This window comes from Nomascus leucogenys, chromosome X, assembly GCF_006542625.1.
Source record: "Nomascus leucogenys isolate Asia chromosome X, Asia_NLE_v1, whole genome shotgun sequence".
Classification (NCBI taxonomy): domain Eukaryota; kingdom Metazoa; phylum Chordata; class Mammalia; order Primates; family Hylobatidae; genus Nomascus; species Nomascus leucogenys.
The window spans coordinates 88,090,226-88,099,349 of NC_044406.1; the positions used below are offsets into that span (position 1 = coordinate 88,090,226).

Genomic DNA, 9,124 nt, shown 5'->3' on the forward strand with positions numbered 1-9,124 from the left:
GCAGTGGCGTCATCTTGGCTCAATGCAACCATTGCCTCCTGGGTTCAAGCGATTCTCCTGCCTCAGCCTCCCGAGTAGCTGGGATTACAGGTGTGCGCCACCACGCCTGGCTAATTTTTGTATTTTTAGTAGAGATGGGGTTTCACTATGTTGGCCAGGCTGGTCTCTATCTCCTGACCTCAGGTGATCCACCTGCCTCAGCCTCCCAAAGTGCTAGGATTACTGGTGTGAGCCACCGCACCCAGCCAATTCTATTGTTTCAACTGCACTCTTGTCAATATCCTCAATAATGCATAATTTCACTGCAAATATCTGATTTAAAAAACCATAGCTCTTCTAAGTCCAACTGTTATACTTTATGCATGCACAAGGACTCCTGAGATCTACTGGAGAAAAAAAAATCACACTCTGGTAGATTATTATCCATATGAATTCTTGGTCATCAAGCTCATCTTAACCCTGCCTGGCACTGCAACTATGCTTCCCCAAGCTGCTCTCCTGTTCTCCACAATAACTATTTCAAACCTTCTTCAAACACCACGAATATCTAACTCAAACCTTGTCCCATCTTAACCCCTGCTCTAAGAGGTTGGCCTTAACTACTACATCATAGAGAAATAGAAATACCATCAGACAAGTTCCTGCTGCCAAATCTATGAATCTACTTTCATCTATGCCTATTGAGGATAATCCTCTACCTCAATCTGGATCCCCTCCCATCTGGCATAAGGACTTTGCCCTCCAAGGATTTTGCTCTATTAATTAGTCCCTCCTTCCCACCAGCCTTTAAAGAAACTCAAGTCATTCCTAAATAAATAAATAAATAAATAAATAAATAACAGGTCCTCAATCTCAACTCCTTCCTTGCTACTACCCTTTCTCTGCTCTTCAAAGCCAGACAGATTTCTCTAAGGAATTGTACATAATCACTGCCTCCACTTCCTCATCTCCCCAATCATTTCTCAACCCACCATAGTTTAGCTTTCTGCCTCACAGTTCTCTGAAATTGCTCTAAGGTCACCAAGAACTTCCTAAATCCAATAGACAGTTCTTGGTCTTCCTAGATTTCTCTGGATCTTTAGTACCACTGACCATATTTTTAACATAGCCATTTCATTTTGAGAAACTTATTCTGCTGATATTCAAGTAAATTCACAAATATATATTCTGAGGATGCTCAATATTTGAAAGAGCAAAAAAAAAAAGAACATAAACATCCATCAATAGGAAACTGACTAGTTATGGTACACACATATTAGGGAATATTGTGCCTTTGTTAAAAAGAAGAAGGTACTGTAGTTCTATATATACTGACACTGAAAGCATATTAAGTAAAAAAAAAATTGCAAATCATATATATTATGATTCCATTTTTATTCATTTACATTTTAGACAGATTGGATCATGGATGAACAGAAAAATGTCTAGAAAGAAATACAATCTTAACATTGTTACCTCTAGAGAGTGGGATAAGCAGGAACAGAAGATTTATATGTTACCTTTTATTGGGTCAAGTAATAAAAATGTAGTCCCATCCCTAAGCACAGCAACACTTCTGGTAAGAAAAAAATTTCACAGGAGATCAAAAGGGAATGGCCGTAGAGACTAGGGGAAAATATTTTAAGGTCACCAGGGCTAAGAGAGAAAGGAGAGAAGTGTAGCTAATGGTTTCGAACATGGAATGAGAGATCTATTAAAAACAAGAAGAAGTAAGTATCCAATAGACAGAGAGCGTGAACAGATAATTCTTAAAGGGGAAAAATCACATGGCCAATAGACATCAAAAAGAAAAAGTTTCACTCTTACTGGCAATAAAGATTTTTTTGTTTGCTTATTAATTCAGCAAAATTTCAGAAAGACAATTTTCAATTTTTAAAAAGGATTTAAGAGATATTCTCATATTTTGTGGGCAAATGTAAATTGTTAAAAAGCAATGTGACAATCTGATTTCTAAGAAAACTGAACTTCACAGAACTTATCACAATTGTAATTAAAAAATTATGTGATACAATATTTAATATACACTTCCCCTGCCGAAATAAGTTCCAGGAGAAAAATGGCCATTGTCTACCTTCTTCTCAGCCATACCTCAAGCATCCAGCTGGGTTGATGGATGGATAGATGGACAAATCTACATTGTAGGATCCTGACTGTAGGCTTTCAGTTGGTGCAGTGTAAATCCTCAGTAAATCAACACAGAGCATGGCACAACGTAGGCCCTCAGTAAATCAAATCATGCTTTCTGATGAGTTTAAAGACACTGATACTAATGGTATTCTGATGCCTGAATTGATAGAGCTACAAACAAGAAGCAGTGTAGATGCCATGGAAATTTTCTACTTCTTAAAAATTACTCAAGGTCAAGTTCGGTTTAGATAGTCACAGATATGAATATGAAAGCCACAGTGATCCATCATTTCAACTATTCTTCTGCCAGGGCCATCCAATCTCCAGGCCTCTCCCTATTTCTGTCACGGCCACCCGGAAAAAATCCCCCATACTAGATTGTCCACACTCTGTTCCTGGTCTGATGAGTGCTGCCGGACAGAATGGATACAGGGTTCTGCGACTTGAGGCAGAGACAAATTCAAGTTACCGAAGCCATTTTAAAAATTTTTTCCAGTTTTATGGAGGTATACTTGACAAAAATTGTACATATTTATGGTGTACAGCATATTTTGAAATACACATACATAACCTGGATGATATGCCCCTAAAGAACTCCTCTTTTCGTCTCTCTCAAATGCTATTCCAACCCTTTACCGTTCTTCCCCTCTTTACTCTCTGGTCAACCTTTCACTCTCTTGTTGGGGGCGGAGGGGCTCTCTCAAAATCCTGTCCCTCCACAGCTCCTTCCTTCTCCATAGTTTTTACCAAGAGGATTGGTGAGTCCTCTTGTTTCAATGGAAGAGCCACCACTTTTTCTCTAAGGCTAGTCTTTTCCCCCCTTTCACTCTGGCACTCCCACCCTCCGACTTTCTCAGCGACCTTGCATCATCAAGCTGTATGCCATCTGCACATAAATGGGCTCATCTATCTCTTATATTTAAAGTAAAACAAGATTAAATAAAACATCTTTTTTATCCCCTGTGCCTTACTGTCTATAAGGAACACTCTCTCCTTCCCATCATAGCCAAGCTTCTTCAATGTATATACTACATTTTTTAATTATATAAATTTATGGGGTACACATGCAATTTTGTTACATATGCAGTGGTTAAGTCAGAGACTTTAGGGTATCTATAACCTGAATAACATACATTGTACCCATTAAGAAATTTCTCATCATCTACCCTTCTCCCACCCCTCACCCTTCTGAGTCTCCATTGTCTATCATCCCACTCTCCATGTCCACGTGTATCTACCATATTTTTTATCAGTCCTTCTCAGTCCTCACTGCCCAACCCTCTATGATCTGCCTTCTCTCCTCCTGCTGCACTGATGTTGTCTTTGGCCTCCTAATTGCCAAATCTAATGAACGTGTTTTTTAAATGTTTTATAGTGGGTTTTATCTGATTACGAGAGGGGTACGCATCATGAACAAAGTTATGACATATGACAGACTAGCGAGAAAAAAACTTGCACTATATAATAGGCAATGGGTAAATATAACTAATAAATACAGTGTTCTTACAAACAAATCAAATATATAACCCAAAAGATAAATGTGCAAAGGATATAAAGGAGCAAGTCTCGGAAAAATACAAATAGCTAGCACAAATGAAAAGATGCTCAGCCACGCTAGTGATCAGAGAAATGCCAAGTTAAATCAGTTAGATACTATTTTTCACCTATCAGATTGGAAAAAATTAAAAGTGTCATCCATCCTCAGCAAGGGCAGGAGGAAAACCACTCGCCATGGTGAAAGGGTAAACCCTCTCGAATGTCACTCTGGTGATGCCTATTTAAATTGTTTAATGTATATATCCTTTGACCTAACAATTCTCCTATTAGAAAGCTATCCCACAAAAATACTTGTGTATATATATCCTCGAGCATTATGCAAGAATGTTTATGGCAGACATGTGGTGGCTTGGACTAGGGTGACAGGCAGAGGAGATGGAGACGTGTGGCAGAATACATGATACAGTCTGAAGATCAGGTCAGCAGGATTCCTTCATGAATTAAATTGGGTGGAGACCAGTGAGAGAAAAAGAAGAATCAAGGGTGATCTTAGGTTCTTGGTTTGAGCAACTGAATGGATGATGGTGACATTTTACTGAGACAGGGAGTGCTGAGGGAAGAGGGTGGGAATACAAGGGCAATCGGGAGTGCCATTTTGGCCACGTTACATTGGAGAGGTCTATCTGATAGGCAAGCAGAGATGTCAAATAGGTCATTGGATATATGAGGCTGCAGCTTAGAAGAAAGGCCTGGGTCACAAACATAAATTTGGGAGTGACGACTGTCTAGACAGATGTTCTTCAAAGCCATGCGGCTGGATGAGAGCCTCTGTGAAGATTTTAGATGGAGAAAAGTCCAGGGACTGAGCCCTGGGTCACTGCAATGTTCAAAGGCTGGGGAGACAAATTTAGTAGAAAAAGAAGCTGGTCAGTTTTTTGTACAAATTTGAGTCTCAAATAAGTTAACACATGTTAAATGATGAGAATCACATATTTACCACCTTATGAAGGGCCCAACTCCTTCCAAGTCTGTCTTCTAAGAGATTCTGGCCTCTTCCTTTCTGAACATTTCAAAACACTTTTAAACAGAATAGCACTTTTTTCTTGTATGTTACACAGTGGTTTCTTCAGACTGCACAGTCATCCTGGTAGAAAACTAGTTAAGTACAACACAAATAGCACTCAGCTACGGCTTTTCCATAAAGTTCCATAATCCAATAACCACCTCATATCTAAAAGGCTATGGGTAACTTGAAACCAGAAGCCTAATTTGTGCCATCCGTTATTCTTTTGAGCTGTTCACTTCCCCATTGCACAGTAACTTTCTCCAGCCTCTTACTGATCTTGCGAAAAGTCTGAAAGGCCTCAAGACATCTGACAATCCACACCCCTTCCTCCCAGTGCAGCTCCCCTTCCTACCAACAAGAAGCACAACATTTTTAAATTTCCACTTTTAAACTTTAGAGATTTCCACCCAGAGACGCATACTTTTAAAAAATAAGAGAGACCAGGCGCGGTGGCTCACGCCTGTAATCCCAGCACTTTGGGAGGCCGAGGAGAGCAGATCGTGAGGTCAGCAGATCGAGACCATCCTGGCTAACACGGTGAAACCCCGTCTCTACTAAAAACACAAAAAATTAGCCGGGCATGGTAGCGGGCGCCTGTAGTCCCAGCTACTCAGGAGGCTGAGGCAGGAGAATGGCATGAACCCGGGAGGCAGAGCTTGCAGTGAGCCGAGATCGCGCCACTGTACTCTAGCCTGGGCAACAGAGCAAGACTCTGTCTCAAAAAAAAAAAAAAAAAAAGTAAGAGAGAGGAAGTACTTCCACCTAGGTCAAAGTTGGCATCAGGAATGCAATCTCAAAGCAAAAATCAGCAGAAGTAAAGCTGAGTTTTGGGCCTGGGGCAAACTTACACCTGTAGGGCGACAAACTGGGTAGGCTTAGTTTCAGGTCCAGGAGTGCCTAACTCCAAGAGCGCCAAATTCCTAGAATGGCAATGCCATTCATTCATTAACAAATATTACTATGCACCTATGATGTACCAAGGACTGTTCTGGGTCCAAGAGTCTACTGGTGAATACAACAGACAGCAATCCCTGCCCACAGGGTGTTTATGTTATGGTGGGTGAGGGAGTGGGAGGGCAGACAATAAGCAAGAACAATGTAATAAGGTAGGGAAAGGGCATATGGAATGTTCAGGGAAGGGATTACACGTTTAAATAGGGTGGTCAAGGCAAACTCCTAGCTGTGGTATTTCAAGTACCTCAGGAAGGTGTCTTCTGTACCTCAACCCCACTATCACTACACCTCAGCCCCTTGAAGGAATGGCATGGTACGTCCGGTTACTGGCACAAATATTTGCCAATATCTTATATTTAAGACAAAGAGAGCTCCGAGATCCAGACCTTGCCCTTAGAGAACTTACAGCCTTCCAGGTGGAAAAACAACTAAGCAGTGTTAAGGGCTTTACTGAGGTGTAAACAAAGTGCTTTAGGACACAGGATAACTGGCAATTCTGCTTGGGGGAAGAAGTATGTGTTCAGTAAGGCTGTTCCAAAGGAGGTGACTTCAGAACTCAATCTTGAGGGATGGCTAGGAATTAATGTCAGGGGAGGGGGAATGGGGGAGGAAAGTTAGCTTTTTAGGAAGAAAAGAAGGAACAGTTTGAGCAAAGTCCCAGAGATGGGAATAGGGAGGACATTTTCTTCCTATCCTTGTCTATGGTACTCCATCCATCCCATGACAAAACTAGCACACGATCACCCTCAGGCTCTCTAGTATGGCCGTCAGGAAATCCATATCACTTACCACTCCCTCATTTCTCCCCTAGCCAGCAGGAGAGGAAGAAGTTGAGTCAGGCACACATCCCTAGAAGCAGGGTTACCCTCCCCTAACTTCAGGACAATTACCACAGAGCTGAGAACCCGGGAGATTTCATTCATCTAAGTACACTCAGGGATGTGTACTTACAGTGGTAACATGGCAACTGGCCCATGTCGGAAATGAAGTGGGTAAGACATCAGTAAGGTAAGGAGTCCATAGTCTCGGCAGTGCATCTAAGGTGGAATCAAGGAGCAAAACATATACTTGGGCTTGGAAGGAAATTTTTAAATCACTTAGTCCTCATCCATGAGCTATTCAGTGTTCCCAACATCTAAGACAATAGAGGTGGTGTGACAGGATAGGAACACAAGCTCTGCCTCCGAGATTTTGAGGGCAAGATACTTAACTTCTCAGTCTCTTTTTCATCATAATATGGTTATTAACTGTAGCACCTACTGTATAGAGTTATTGTGAGGATTGCATTTTTATGTAAAGAACTTATCACAGTGTCTGGTTCAATGGAGCCTAACAACCAGAACCTAACAAGCTCAGAGAGCCAGAATGCTACATATACTCACAGATCAGTTACCCCAGAACAGGCCTCCAGCTCCATTTCACTGCTCTGACCAAGAGTGAGACACCTGAAATTGTGTTACCAGAAATGTTCATCCCCTGCCCAAAAAGAGCCTCACAAGCCAAGTTGATGGTGCTCTTCTACTAGGGTGCTAAAAACCAAACAACCAAAAACGCAGAAAACTTCATCAAGGCCACGTCTCTGCGTTAAACATTGTTCCCACAGCGACAAAAGTCTTAAGTCATTAATACCTCAATATTAATAGATTTATGAGAGGTGGGGGTGGGGAACTTAAAGAGCAGAAAATAAGCCAGTTAAATATAGGAGGTCCAGGATGTACAGAAGATTCATTTTTGCCACAAATATACAAGGTCTAGGGTCAACCCTGCCAAGCACAGTACTCTGGAATTTTACGTCCTCTAATCCTGAAGAAGCAGGGTATTGGGGGAAGAAAAGCTTGATTAGAAACTCACCACTTTTCAAGCCACCAGAATTCTAACCAAATGATTTCACCACCCCAAATCCCACCTCATTCAATGTTAAGGGTTGGAGGAACACCTTTTTCTGCCCCATTACAAACCAACACAGGAGACAAAAGCATTCTGTGCCCCTTCTGAGATCTCTGGGACCCTCCTCCAGTACCAGATCTCTCACAGCCTGCTTGAAGAGCGGCAATATAAAGCAGCTCCACAGCACACAGCCAGGTCCCCAGCCCCAAGCGCAGAGGGAGCCCACTGAGGCAGGACTCCAGCCAACCAGCCTCCAGCCTTTACCTGTGACTGAGTGGCCAACGCCAGAGAAGCCGCGACGTCGGAGGTCCGAAGAGAGTGCGGGTTAGCGACCCCGCTCGACGGCCGAGCGCTGAGAGAGGAACCCACGAAAAGGTGACTGGACGCCTTGGAGGGCGCAGTTCCCGCTAGGAGCTCGGCCCCGCCCCCGCCCCCGCCCCCGCCCCCAGGGCCAGCTCTCGGGAGGGGCACCAGCTCGGGCTGGCGGGAAAAGCCCGGGCACTCCCCGCGAGGGGAGCCGGAGAGGAGAGGGGAGGCGGCTCCCAGAGGGGCACAGCCCGCATTAGTGCTGGGTGGGTCAGGGAAGGGGCCAGAAGAAGCCCTGGAGGAAGAAAAGTGGCCGGGAGGGACCGCCCAAGCAGACGGGAGTCCAAGCCTGGGGGGGTGCGGTCGGGATAGGCGGACGGGGAGAGGGGAGACGTGGTCAGCTAGGGAGAAGGAAAAACTGGGGGAGCAGAGAGCGGGTAGGGAAGACGCACGACCCCGAGATGGGGGTGGGGGGCGCTTCAGCAGCGAAAAGGAGCTGGGGGTCCAGAAGGAGCCCCGGACCGAGGGCGAGGGGGCGGCCGCTGGCTGCTGACCTACCTGTCACCTGCAACAGGTGCCTCCGGAGAGCGAGACGTCCCAGTGCCGGTTTGGAGGGAGGGTCTCCGGCTCCGGGAAGATCCCAACCCAGCTCCGGCAGCCGGCCCTTCTCACCCTCCCGGGAGGCGGAAAAAGCTGCAACTTTCCCTGGAGCGGGGAGGAGCTGGACTCTTAAAGGGGCCGCACAGCGCCCTGGGCTCCTTAGTAGGGGGCCACTCAGCCCGAAAGGGAGCTCTGGGACCCAAAGCCTTGAGACACAAGAGGAATGTCCTTCCAGGTTAGGAATGGGAGCCTGGGGACTGAGGACAGGGGTCTAACACTAGACGTGCCTCCCCACCCCCTTACTTCCATCTGTTGGTCACTCTCTTAGATGGTGAAATCACCTGCCTCTTTCGTTCAGCTGAGTCAAAAGTTGTCAAATTGTCTCACACTTCTAAGAAGATAAAGGAGTATGAACTATCTAATTTGAGTAAATAAAATATGATACCATTCTGATCCTTTGACTTGTGGCCTTTTATGGCAAATAAATGTCTGTCTAAAATAGAAATGTTTTGGGCAAAAGCGTAGACTAAATTCACACATACACACTCAAGGACACAACTGGTTAAAATATCCAACTCACTAGTAATCAAAGAAAAGCAAATTAGAACAGTAATGAGATTCTTTGGCAAAGAGTTTTGTTTTTTTATTTTTTTAATAACACTTAATGATGACAAAGTAGCCACCAAA

The 9,124-nt window shown here is 44.1% G+C and overlaps 1 protein-coding gene across 1 annotated transcript in view; it reads right to left on the minus strand.

Annotated features, from left to right (window-relative positions):
- SYTL4 (synaptotagmin like 4) overlaps positions 1–8,513 on the minus strand; it is a 56,664-nt gene extending 48,151 nt beyond the window's left edge. The window contains exon 1 of the mRNA XM_030807120.1: positions 8,396–8,513. The gene's annotated coding sequence lies outside the window, so the exon portion shown is untranslated. The remainder of the gene's footprint in view (positions 1–8,395) is intronic.
- Between the last annotated feature and the right edge of the window lie 611 nt (positions 8,514–9,124).